At 47.7% G+C, this 14,027-nt stretch overlaps 1 protein-coding gene across 1 annotated transcript in view; it reads right to left on the bottom strand.

Annotated features, from left to right (window-relative positions):
* The window catches only part of PLA2G4A (phospholipase A2 group IVA), a 66,777-nt gene extending 54,242 nt beyond the window's left edge, over nucleotides 1-12,535 (bottom strand). The window contains exon 1 of the mRNA XM_056497955.1: nucleotides 12,458-12,535. The gene's annotated coding sequence lies outside the window, so the exon portion shown is untranslated. The remainder of the gene's footprint in view (nucleotides 1-12,457) is intronic.
* Nucleotides 12,536-14,027: the final 1,492 nt, after the last annotated feature.

Below are 14,027 nucleotides of genomic sequence, written 5' to 3'. Positions count from 1 at the left end.
CATGAGTGTAAGAAAAATCATTAGAGGGAGTTGTTTATATTAAGCTGTCCAATTCTTTTTCAAAAATTAAAGACACAAACAGTTTTAAAATAAAAAGTGTGACTCACTAGCACAGTCATTAACTTTCAATCTATTAGGAGAATAGTAAGGGGCAGAGAATAAGCTAAGTAATGACTCAAGCTTTTTGTATGAATGTCACCCTCCATTTCTATCAAATCAGATTACAGCATTTTATTTGGTTAGATTGATCCTGTGATTGTATAACAGAAATAACAAATACTCTGTTTCTACATGACTTTGCCTAGCATCCTGGAAAATCACTGTAATGTTATTTCTTAATTTAGGGCTTCCCACACAAGGAGGAAGGATTACCCCTGACTCCATGTAGAGCACCCATCACTCCACTTCCACCACAAATGGAAAAGTAGATGGCCTGCTGATGTGCCAAGTAGACCCATGGGCCACAGCCAAAGGGAGGAGGGTCAACAAGGACAAGTGCTGAGTCCTGGCCTTGGGTCACCCCAGCCCCCTGCAGCTCCAGGCTGAGGGAAGAGTGGCTGGAAAGCTGGAAGAGGCCTTGAGGGTGTTGGGGCAGAGCTTAAAAATGAGTCCAGGTGTGCCCAGGTGGACCAGAGGCCAATGGCCCCTGGGCTGTCCCAGCCCTGGTGTGGCCAGCAGAGCACCTTGAGTGCCGAGTCCAGTTCTGGGCCCTCATGGCCAGAGAGACCTTGAGGGGTAGAGAGTGTCCAGGGAAGGGAATGGAGCTGGGGAAGGGGCTGGAGCACCAGGAGCAGCTGAGGGAGCTGGAGGGGCTCAGACTGGAGAAAAGGAGGCTCAGGGGGGACCTTCTGGCTCTGCACAACTCCCTGACAGGAGGGGGCAGCTGGGAGGGCTGGGCACTGCTCCCAATAACAGGGACAGGATGAGAGGGAATGGCCTCAACCTGTGAGGCTGGACATCAGGAGGAACTTCTTCATGGAAAAGCTTGTCAGACATTGGAACAGACTGCCCACAGGCGAATCCTATGCCTGGAGGTGTCCAAGGAACTGCTCTGGGCTGGTGACAAGGAGGAGATTGGACACAGGCCTTTTCCAACCCCAATGATTCTGTAGTTCTATGACTGCTCTCCCCATGCTTGCTAAGGAAGCATGGGTGGGAGGAAGTATCCTGAGCAGAAGGGCAAAAAGTTCAACCTTTATGCCACATTTTTGGAGGACACTGTGGGGTGAAGCTCGTCAAGGAAGCTGACACAGCATATCTAGAGAGGAGATTTTTAGATTTGACTTCCTGCTATAAGGGAGGTAATAGACAAAAAGATAGTGCATCTTTTTTTAAAGATGACTTGTTGGCCTACAAGCAATTACTGAAAGTATAGGTGACACAGCAACAGTGGAGGAGGGCTGTAAACACTCTAGCAGGGCTGAAACTCTGGAGAAGTCCCAACAATCACCACCAGTGCAAAGTTTCACCTTTTCTAGTGCTGAAGGCTACTTTAAGAGGCCAAAAGTGAGGAAGACAGGAGTTACAAAATTATCAGGCCATGAGCACACTCCATGTTACAGGAGGCAAGGCTTGGTGAGTCAGGGGCATCAGACATGGTCCTTTAACAAACTTGAATTGGGCTGGATTAGAAATGCATGGCTTCCCCAGCAGGAATAGTCAAGAGGCTGGGAGAATCTCTGCCTGAATACCCACACCTGTGTCACACTGGCTGAAAACCAGTTCCCTGGACTGAAAACCCAGACAAGTGCTGCAGTTTCCCCATAGACAGCATCTGCAGGCCTGAGGAAGAGGCAACTGATTCAGGGCACAATGGTTTATGTTACAATTATCCTGCTTACGCAAAGGAGGCTTAACAAGAACCACTCACTTCAACAGCCTGTGAGGTTATGAGAAAAACCCATGTCACCATATGTGAACTCACTGTATGGCTAGCTCACAGGAAGATTTCAAAGTGGAACTGAGTAAATTCAAAGTAAGGAGTTCATTTATCCAAGGAATGAAAGACCTCCTTGAGTTAATACCTTTAAATAACTGTTCTTCAACATCACATTTCACTTCAATTGAAATTGCACTGAAAATAAGAAACAGCCTTGAGAGGAAACAACAAACTCAGCTGAGAGATGCCAAGAGTACTTTTTAAAAATGGCAACAATGACTATCCCTTGCTACAGAAATCAAAGCCACGAGGCAGAGAGTTTAGATGGCAGAGTCTCAAAACTGGTCAAAAAACCTCAGGCAGCTGACCAGTAATCCCCACTGCGTGGGTCAGGCTTTTGTGGGAAGCAGCTCACTTGTTTTCCAGCAAGAAAGCCAAGAAACAAAGAGGAATGTGAAAAATCTGATGGAAGTTTCATGAAAAAGAATTATTAGGATACAGATCTAAAACAATTAGAATGCACTACTCAAGTCCACCTATTATTTGTGTCATTTCAAGATCATCTCTGCAGGTAATTTACTATGGCCACAGTGCAATTAGGAAAACCAGATGGAAAGATGCCTAACTTCTAATTTCTATACTATAGTAATTTGGAACCTAGTTATTCCACAAGTAAACTTTCCATCATACAGTCCTGGAATGATGTGGGTTGGAAGGGACCTTGAAGCTCATCCAGTGCCACCACCTGCCATGGACAGGGACACCTCCTACTATCCCAGGTTGCTCCAAGCCCCATTCAACCTGGCCTTGGACACTTCCAGGGATGTTTGACAGTATTTGTTTAAGGGTATTTTCACTTTTGGAAGTCCACCTTAAGGCTCACTTTTGAATTTTGAGATATCTGGTGCCCCAAGTACCCAGAGCCAGGCTCTCTGAAATGGAAATCTCATTGCCAGTGGCAGCTTCCAAAGTCTTGCCAGGAATGCAAACACTTATGCAAGAACTCCTAAAATTAAATGATAGACATCTCAACTGCAACACCTGACTGAGCAGAGCTTTTTGTTGACTATATTCTTTTAAAGCTCATGTGAAGGGGGGAAAGGAAGGGAAAAAACCTCCCCTGCATTTTTTTCTTACCTGGAGCATTGGCAAAACTTTCCACTTGCTCTGCTGCGCTGTGGTCAAGAGCTGCTTCCTGCCAAAACCTCAGGATCCCCCTTCCAGAAGCCTCACTGGCACCGTGGAAAAAACTTTTGCTGCATGATTTAGAGCTCTAGAATCAGCCTCCAAAAATCTCATTCCAAATCCATCCCTGTCCCCTGGGGACAGCACCGAGCTCAGCCAACTCCTAAGTATTTCTGGGCCAACGCCTTTTAAAGATTCTATTAAAATCACGAGGGTTGGGTTTGTACATATCTTTCACTTATCCACACCTTCATTCCCCTTCTTTTGCTTCCCTGCTGTAAAGCAGGAATGGTTAAAAAACAAAACCTCTAGAGAAAACATTAGAATAAGCTTTTATTTAAGTGTTTATGGGTTTTGGGGGAAGAATCCCACATGCAAAGGTGTCTGATGCACTCAGGCTTCAACTGCAGCTGACAGTCCTGCACTACAGTTACACAGTGGCTTCACACAAAAACCCAACAAAAACAGCTAAAAATGGAATGAGCTGGTAAAATTTAACAGCTAGCTTCTGGTTAGATAATGCATGTAAAACAAATTTAGCTGAACTAAGGTCAGTGTTTCCTTTCAGTATCTTTTTTGTTCCTTTTTAGTTGAATTGGTATCAGTTCTGGGGATTTCCTGGCATTTTGGCACAGGCTGCTGGCACTGCCAGGCTGGAGGAAGGGCTGCACGCACAAGGTGTGTTTTGTCATCTCCCACTCGTCATGTCTGCACAACGTGACTCAACTTTCTGGTTTTGGGCTCCTCACTCCAAACACGAGCTCTGGTCACCGTCTGCAGCCAAGGGGACAATTGTGCAGCACTTCCTTTGGTCTCTATGGTCATAGCACTTAAAGCATGACAAAGTTGGAGTGACTCAAGGAAATCTGTCTGGACTTTCTAGTAAAAGTAGTCATGAACAAACTTCTGACGCTGACATTTTTCAGCCTCTTTAAATGCTGAGAGTAAAATTTATATGGAAATATTTCATGGGTATTGACAAGCTGGAGTCTGAGTAAGTAACATAAATATATGTTTTACACACAGACACAAAGTCAAACATAGACATGCCCAACACATATTATATTTTTGAGAGGAGAGATTAAGTACTTCCATAACAGTGATCTTTGTCTTGTATCCAACCCTTGGCTGCTGAGCAAAGCCAGACCTGGAGCAAATCCCACCTGGCTCCACATTGCCAAGCCTCTGGCCAAGCAGACCTTCAGCCCTGGATCTGAGCTGTTAAACACAATGTCAGACTGGTCTGGGTTGGGATGGGCTTTAAAGGGGGGAAATTATGCCTTGGGTTTTAGCTTTTATATTTTTCAGATTCTCTGCTGCTTGGTGTGTAACGCTGAAAATTCATGTTAGGCATTAGTAAGTTCTCTTCACAGGGTAGTTAGACAAAACAATCCCTTCCCAGCTTGAGAATCAAGGACAACCTGTGCCCAAAAAGCATAAACAACAGCAAAGGGAAGGAGCAAGCCAGGGGCTGAGACTTCATGGCCTGAGGCTGTGGTTGGACAATTGACCCCAATATGTAGATGAACAAAAACTTATAAAAGTGTAAAAACTCGTGACCAGGATCCAACTTGGATTTGATTTTGGTGTAGCCCCAGCCAGGCTCTTGCACTGCCCAAGCTGTATCCTTTCAATAAATACCTATTTTATTCCTTTTGCTCTGCCTAGTCTCTGTTCCAGGTCAGCCTTTCCAGGCATCACCATCTCAGTCCACCCACAGGGAAGCCACTTGCTATCCCAGGATGCTCCAAGCCCTGTCCATTTCCAGGGATGGGGCAGCCACATCCTCTCAGGGTCAAGCAGCTCCTGAGCTGCCAGCTTTGTGTTTGAAGGCAATCTAATTTGGCAAACTGTATGCACAGGGGGTTTGATTTTCTCCACAAGACTTGGCTGAGCTCTCCTGACCCTCCTGTCCTGTTGGAGAGGGCAAGCAGTGGCACCTTCCTGCTCAGAGACCACACTGGGAGCAGTGCCTCACTGCCCCTGCCTGAGTCCTTCCTCTTCCTGTGCTGTGGCTCTCACAACTTCCCCAAGGACTCTGTTCCCAGCCCTGCCCTGCCAACAAGGTCCTGCTCCTGCTCTTTTCCAATGGCTTCAGTTTTCTGCCCCACAATTTCAGATGGATTCAGAGTGCCAACAGCGAAAACACCAAGCCCTGGCATGAGCTACAGTGCCACCCCTGCTGATTTAGGATGAAAGCTTTGAAGGATGAAGGGAAGGACTGAAGCAACTACAAATGAATGCCCAACATTCCCAACTAAGGCTTTGGACATAGATTAAAACTGAAAATAAGATTTTTATACGACTCTTGGAAAATCTCCCCCATCATAAGAAAAAAAGCAAGAAAATAAGAAAACAAGAACATTTCTCTTTACTGTTATGTGATTCTACCAATACCAGGAAGTTAATTCCCTCAGTGGTTACACAAAGCAGAAAAAATCCACAGAAGTAACAAAACCCATAAAAATACAGCAACTTAAACATGGCCTTCAGGAGTGTGACACAATAATTTCAGTCACTAAGGAGCCACAAACACTGACTTCAAAAGTAAAAGGACAGCAATCAAAGGGAGGAAGAAACCCCAAATTTACATATCCCCTTGTTAAAAGAGCTTTGCAAAATCTGGGACACAAGGGGGACTTTCATACTTTTCTCTGAGACACAGAGGATTGGTTCAGGAAACTTAAATGAACTATGACTACTCTCTTACCAAACAACCTAAACTTCTAATTTAACTATTTCTTAAGACACTGAGGGCTTACTACATCCCTTGCCAACTCAAACTCTCTCTCAGCATATTAAACACCCATGGATGTGGTGAAAGGGAAATGACTGACACATTAGAGGGCAGAGATTACATAGTGCAGGTGTTCGAGCACCTTTCAAGACTTTTTATAAAGAAAATGTCTATTTGTCAAAGCACAAAGCTGTCAGAAGAGAACTACATCAGTTTAAACAAAACTTTCTGGGGGAGAGTTTAACCCCATTTATACTCAAAACAGCACTTAAATGAAAACAGCCAGTGAGTGGCCAGGAAAGGTCACTCTTAGCTGGGGGAGAACAATCTTGCCCTGCCCACACCATTCCTTTCAGATGGTGATTTTGATTCAGATTTGACTTAATGCCTCAGAAGATTTTCATTTCACAGAATCATAGAAGGTTTGAAGTGACCTTAAAGCCCTGTGCCATGGGCAGGGGTATCTTCCACTATCCCAGGTGGCTCCAAGCTCTGTTCAAGCTGGCCTTGGACACTGCCAGGGATGGGGCAGCCACAGCTTTCCTGGGCACCCTGTGCCTGGGCCTTCCCACCCTCACAGGGAAGGATTTCTTCCTAATATAATTTTCTCTATATCAAAAACACCCTTAAAAATTTAACCTGCATTCTCCAGGCCACAGGGGAGCTGAAGAGCTTATTGAATAGCACACTGCATGAATGAATTTGGGGTTCTTGGAAAAAGGAATTTAAGTTTAGAGAGAAAAATAACACTTGGAAGCATGTCCCAGCTGAATGTAATCACTCACCAAGAAAGCCTGTGTGGACATGTGCTATTCCAAATGGAAAATGCCAGAGAAATGCAAGATGTTGGCAGGCTTTGCTATTAGCAAAGAACTGGTTCTCATTACCATCAGCACAGGCTTCACAGCAGCTCCCTACAGCAACCTTACAGTGCCTGGGGAAAGCAGGGAGTCCGAGAAACAAACACTCACAAAAATACTCTGGATTTAGGGAAAGCCAGGACCTGCTTCCCAGCACCCTCCTCTTCCCATTTGTGTCAAGTTTTTCACCAGCACTGTCCTTACATCACAGCTGTAGGGCTTTAGTTACATGGGGAAAACTATTTTTTCTTCACAATACAACAGTCCAAAAACACCAGGTTTGTGAAAATTACAGAGTCTTGCCTCTATCAGGCAAAAAAAGGAGTGTTACAATCAGTGCTATGGTTAGAAACTCATCATCCATTTGGCTTGGATTAAGGAGGAAAAGGATTCAAACAGAACAGCAGCACATGAATGGTTAGTTCTGTATTTTATAGAAACTGCCCAGGACAAGAGATGGCCACTATTGCAATGTTCAGTTAAACACACACCCATATTGATCAAATTAAACAGATATGCCTCAAAAGTCTTTTAAAATTCTCCATTATAAGCTAGTTTTGAAAAACAAAACAAAAGAGGATCCAACCAGAAAGTTTCTATTTAGTCACATTCCACAGGTCTACAACCATCTTCTCCCCAAAATGTAGTTTTTTGTTGTTTCTTCCAGGACTGCCAGATCAGGCAGCAGCTGCTGGCTTTGCATAGAGCTCCAGTTTTGCATGTGAGGTCCAAAGGCAGAGTTTTTGGGATGGAGCATGCAAAGTGATGGTGCATGCCACAGCCAGCACTGCTCCCTGTTCAGTGCAATCATCCACAGGTGCTGTTTGCTTTCCCCTGAGATGGGGCAGAATGAAACCTCTGATTGAGGGCATTTACTTTTAGCATCCACTTGACAGTGCAGTAAGTTAAATGCATGAGAAACACAGTTTTAGGAATTAAATCCTATTTATAATCTCTACCCTTGAGAAACAGACATGGTAATGGTGGGGAGGGGAAGCACCACCAAATCAAAAGAAACTTCACACCAAACCTGTAAAGCCAAACCTTTCCATTTAATGGTCTGGCCAAGGCCATGGAGCAGATGGGAGGAGACAGCTTGAACATGTGCATCCAATTCTTACTCCATCAGCTCCATCTATTCCAACATTCCATTTATCAGTCCTGTCCTTCATGCATGTCTAATAAAATGCAATCCCTTGGGAGCTGGGACTGCCACTTACTGCAAGAAATACACATTTGTACAGATTATTATCTCTGTGTGTGCATAAATGAGGACCTTTATAATCCCAGTAAAGCTAAAAGGATAATTTATTATAGAAGTGCACATTCCTACACATCTTGGCAAAGGATATGAGCACTGATAATACTAATAGAAAAAGAAATTAGAGTCTTACTGATTTATGCTGAAATCATTCTAAGGAAAATACCAGATGAGTATCAAAGATGAGTCAGTTCAACAGCTTTACTATCAGATAACCACAAAAAAACACAGATGTGACTGATACAACTCAAATAGTTGAGAACTTGTGTATGTGGAAGCTTTTGACCCTGTATTTTGTGTCCCTTCCTAAACTTGCATATTTAAGATGGAAAGATGGAAAGACAAGGATTTTTGTTTGCAGACTTAGCTGTATTTTGAAAAATACACTTTCAGCACCCTAAGCTGAAGTAATGCTGTTATCAGGAGCAAAAGCAGCTCTGTGTCCTTCTCTACAAATTACCCAGTGCTACCACTCATCTGGAAGCAGATAAAAGATCACAATTAAAGAGAGCTTGCCAGCAGAGCTGTGCAGCCTGGACAGCAGCCCAATGCTCAGAGACACCACAGGCACTCCAGCTCTGACACCAACCCCAGAGACTCTGCCCCTTGCACAGAGCAAAGGGCACTCCCAGCACACCATCTTTGTGCTCTGAGGGATATCTGCTTGGAATCACATGGACTCTATCATGGAAGCACCAGTTTTTTCTCCAGGGGTCACTTAAAGAGGCTGGGACACTCCCACACTGACTCCTACTCTGGCTGTTTGTCAGTCCAGATCCCAAAAACATCCTTCCCTACACGTGCTGAGAGTCTTGGAATCAGCAGCACGCAGCAAAAGTGTGAGCTGAGATGGAAGTGTCATCCCCACAACCCACTCTCTGGGAAAGGAAAACATTCTGGGGGAAAAGCTGCAGAGTATGCATCCCCTGGCTAGGCTGTCAGCCAAGCCAGCACCAGCACAGGCTGAGGAAGCACCACTGCTGGCAGCCCATAATGAACCTGTGAGAAAACAAATCAAATCTGTACATCTATCAATATATGGCTGATGCTTTCCCCTCACCAACACTGTGGGCTTATTTTTTACAGGAACTGTGTCATTCTGTATAATACCACAGAAGCCCAGAGTGATTTGGGTTGGAAGGGACCTTAAATTCCATCCAGTTCCACCCTTGCCATGCATAGGGACACCTTCCACCAGCCCAGGCTGCTCCAAGTCCCTTCCAACCTGGCCTTGGACACCTCCACAGTGTGTTCAAGCTGGAGACAATGTCAATTTAGAAACTGACATTTCTAAAAAAAGTCCATGAATTCTCACTTGCAGTATCGCCACAATATTTTTCACTGGAGTAAAATTTAAATGTTCGTGAGTTTCTTTTGCTTTCCCCATAATCTATTTAAAAAATAAAAGAAAGTATTGGAAGCTTTTGATGCTTGGTTTGGTTCTGCTTTGGGGACCACTTTCCCCTGTCCTAAAGCCCACCTCCCATCCCTGCCTCATAGACTGAGTAACTCTGCCCCAGACGTTGACACACAGGCTACTGGAAATCGGTACAGTCAGGAAATTTGGGTCATCTCTCTGAGGTAAACAGCAAATGAAAACCCTCAGGAAAGTCTGAATACCAAGGTGGTGAGGGGCTGATTTTTTCTTTTTTTTAAAAAAAGGAAGAATTCTTTTGAAAGTATTCTGTTACTACATCACGTTATTATAACCTAGGGCAGGGATGAGGTAATTTCCATTACCAAGGCAGGTTCTGGGATTTGTTTTTCAGACTACTGAGAAAGACACAGTTATATCACAGTGCCACAGCAAACCCAGACAAGAGTTCATCACCTCACAGCAAGATCCTGCTGCCCCTGCTCATCAAATCAAAGACAAATTCTTCCACAAATTATGTGGAGCTTCTGTTTAGAAAGAGAAGAATGAAATAAAGCCAGACCAGTTGCATACTCAGTTTATAAGTGTGTCTCATGAGTGGCCCCCAGGCTTTAACTGGAAGCTGAATCCCTAGCTGAACCAGAGCTGTAGGGAAGGACCTGCTTTTACTGCTTAAATCACTTCCAGACTGTAAGACACCAATATTTTTGACATGCACTTGCCCATCAATGTCAACTAAACAATTAGTTAAGAATTGAGTTCTGCTCCCTCAAGGAAGGCCACTCCCCTTCCTCAGATACAGAGGATACCTGCCCTGACTGATAGGGAGACTCTGCTCCACAGCAGTGTTGTGTGTCAAGTAAAAATAAATTGGAATTTAATCTCTCAACTTCACATACACCACAGGCCATACCATACTCTGAGCTTTTACCTCTTGAGCTAGAAATTTTCCATGGAAAACTAAGTTTTTCTCATATTTTGTAGTCAGTTTTTATTTACTTGAACACCTCCTTCTCTGGATGCTACTTGCTTATTTTTCATCCCAAGCCATTTAATTAACTTCATGTGAATTGAATTCACAGTTCCCAAGTCTCCAGTTCCACTGCCAACACTGTCCTGTTCCAACCTACAAGGAAGTCTCCGAATTGCCACATCCCTGAACATTGCACATCAATTCAAACACTCCAACAGAGCCATTCCCATTATTGCTGCAGCAATGTGAACCCAGAAGGTCATTTCTGCATTGCACTGGGTTCAGCCCTTGGCATTGTCAGGAAGAACTGAGGTTATCCAAAGTGTCAGTGAAGTTTGCTCAATGGTTTTGCAGTAATACCTCTGAGGGAAATACTCAGTGTTCACCCCATGCTCGTGATTTTTCCCCTTTGTAGGACAAACATTCATGAGCTGAAGGGAAAAACCATGGCAAAACCTGAAATATTTCCCACTCTAGCTGGTTTAGGCCAACTGGCAAAAGTAACCTATTCAAAGTGCCATGAAAATTATACTCACTATGTTCAGTGAAACATATTCAAGTTAAGATGAAATCAAGTATGCAACCCCAGTGACGCAGCAGCATTGGATAACTGTTCTTTCTTCCTCTTTTTTTTTTTTTTGGGCTTTTTTTCTAATTTTTTTTAAGAAAAACAAGTCATAAACAGTGCTTGGTGCCAAGAGTCAAACTGGTGTTTTTCCAGTGCAGATTGACTGGCCATGCAAGAAGAGATTAATTTATATGATTCAAGCATAAATCAATAATCAAGTCTCCTTTGTTATGGATCCCTGCCATAGGGGAAGAAGAGAGTGCAGAAAGGTGGGCAAGGCCAATGTGAAGATTTGGGGAGACAACAGTGCTAGAAGAGCATTTATCTCTACACCGTACATTGAAAACCTCTCACTAACAGAAAGAAAATAAAATAAGCACACCAGTTTTAGATTCTTGCTTTCTGTCTTGAATCTTGTTCAGCAGGCTGAACAACTCTTGGTAACCACAAAGCAGTTCATCCAATGCATCAGTAGCTTCACGTGCCTCTCACCCTACCCAAGTGCAGAACAGCATCTTCTGCCAGGAACATCCACTGCAGTTACAGATCCTGCTCACGCCACTGCTCCTCCCTTGGGGCTGGAGCTTTCGCCGGGAGTTTGCATCCATGGGAAATTCCACACTCAGCAGTTCAGGCAGCCGAAGGGATTTTCCCCAAAGCAAAGGCACAAGGTGCCTGTGGACAAGCTCCGGGCAGGGGTCACACAGCCCCAGAAGCTCCAGCTCACAGCAGCTCCCCAGGGAAGGGGACAAGCCCCAGTGCAAAGCCCGGAGCTGCTGGGGGGAGCATGACCACCAGCACAGGAGCTGGTCCCACCACTGCGGCAGCAGCTTCTGCACTGGTGCAGCAGGACAGAGCAAATTACAATGCACCTGTAAGCGTGGGAGCCTCGTCCCAAAGAAACCCAGGGAATCCCATTAAAACCAGGGTGTTCACGGCCAGGCTGGACGGGGCTTGGAGCAACCTGGGATAGTGGAATTGTCTCTGCCCAGGACAGAGAGTGGGATAGATGGGCTTTAGAGTCTTTTCCAGCCCAAACCATTCCGTGATTTTGGTCCGTGATCACGCCAATATAAGTGAACCAAAACCTGCTAAAGGCCGTGACCAGGAACTCTTACAGGTATTTCTCTCACATCAGACCCAAGAGAAAAGCTGCTCTCGCAGGCATTTTGCGAAATGTTCCCTCTGCAGCCGCCCTGCCGCACTTCCCCACAGCTCGCACGGCCGCCGGTGCCCGTGCCAGTGCCGGTGTCAGTGCCAGTGCCAGTGCAGGTGCCGGTGCCGTGCCGGTGCCGTGCCGGTGCCGTGCCGTGCCCGTGCCCGTGCCAGCCGCCGGACAGGGGCCAGGCACGCACCCCGCCCGGCCGGGATGGAGCTGCGGGACCTGTGCGGACACCCCGCGGTCCCGGTCCCGCTCCCGGTCCCGCCCCGCTCCCCCCGCGCTGCCGCCCCCGTACCTCTCGGACCCTCGCGGGCGCACCGCGGGTGTCCGCGCAGGGACCGCTCCCCGCGGGGGCTCCGGGCTGGACCGTCCTGTCCCGCCGCGGGGGCGGCTCCGCACCGCCCCGGCCCCGCTCCCCGCCCGGCCCCGGTGACCCCCGCTCCCACCCCGCGCTTACGGCTCCGTGCTCCGCCGGGCGCTCCCGCTCCCGCTCCCGCTCCCGCTCCCGCTCCCGCCGCGGGCCGCGCCGCGCTCCGGGCGGGGAGGGGCCCGCACCGCCACCGCCTCTTAAGGAGGATCCGGGCGCCGGCCGGGGCTGTGAGGGACAGTAGATGTGAGGGGGACAGGGGGTGTGAGGGGACAGCGGCTGTGTGAGGGGACAGGAGACATGACAGAGACAGCGGCTGTGCCCAGCTACAGGGGACGTGATGGAGACAGCGGCTGTGTGAGGGGACAGGAGACATGACAGAGACAGCGGCTGTGCCCAGCTACAGGGGACGTGATGAAGACAGCGGCTGTGTCAGGGGACAGAGACATGATGGAGACAGCGGCTGTGTCCAGGGACAGGGGACATGATGGGGACAGCGGCTGTGAGGGGGGACAGGGGACATGAGGGAGACACCGGCTGTGTGAGGGGACAGGGACATGACGGGGACAGCGGCTGTGTCCAGCTACAGGGGACGTGATGGAGACAGCGGCTGTGTGAGGGGACAGGAGACATGACAGAGACAGCGGCTGTGTCCAGCTACAGGGGACGTGATGGAGACAGCGGCTGTGTGAGGGGACAGAGACATGATGGAGACAGCGGCTGTGTCCAGGGACAGGGGACATGATGGGGACAGCGGCTGTGAGGGGGGACAGCGGCTGTGTGAGGGGACAGGGGACATGAGGGAGACACCGGCTGTGTGAGGGGACAGGGGACATGATGGAGACAGCGGCTGTGTGAGGGGACAGGGACATGACGGGGACAGCGGCTGTGTCCAGCGACAGGGGACGTGATGGGGACAGCGGCTGTGTGAGGAGACAGGGACATGAGTGGGACAGGGGCTGTGTGAGGGCACAGGGGACATGATGGAGACACCGGCTGTGTGAGGGGACAGGGACACGATGGAGACACCGGCTGTGTGAGGGGAACAGGGACATGACGGGGACAGCGGCTGTGTGAGGGGGACAGGGGACATGAGGGAGACACCGGCTGTGTGAGGGGAACAGGGACATGATGGAGACAGCGGCTGTGAGGGGGGACAGGGGACACGATGGAGACACCGGCTGTGTGCAGGGACAGGGACATGACGGGGACAGCGGCTGTGTGCAGGGACAGGGGCTGCGGCTCCGTGGCTCTGGGCGCTGCGGTGACCGGGCTGAGGGGACGGAGGAGCCCCGGGCGCTGCCGTGGGAACAGGGGCTGGCGGGCAGCGCTTGCCCGACTGGTGTGACAGAAAATACTAATCAAATAAATGGAATTTGCATTAAAATATCCCTTGCTTTAAAAATGCCTTACTGTCGCGGCGGCTCTGTGCCTTTCTCAAGGTGTTTAACTCAGCAGGTGTGACCACAAAACACTTTCGTTCTCTGCAAGTACCTCGTGAACATTTGCAGGTGTAACACTTTGACTTAGGGACACTTGGTTTTGAAAGGATGGGTGTTGAAACAGCGGTGACTGTGCCCTGTGAACCTCAGCCACGTCCACCAAAGTGTTGATTGATCACTCAGTCCCCTTTGGTCCACTTTACACTTCCATCTAAAAA

This window comes from Oenanthe melanoleuca, chromosome 8, assembly GCF_029582105.1.
Source record: "Oenanthe melanoleuca isolate GR-GAL-2019-014 chromosome 8, OMel1.0, whole genome shotgun sequence".
Lineage (NCBI taxonomy): Eukaryota > Metazoa > Chordata > Aves > Passeriformes > Muscicapidae > Oenanthe > Oenanthe melanoleuca.
This window is presented reverse-complemented; position numbering and strand designations above follow the sequence as displayed.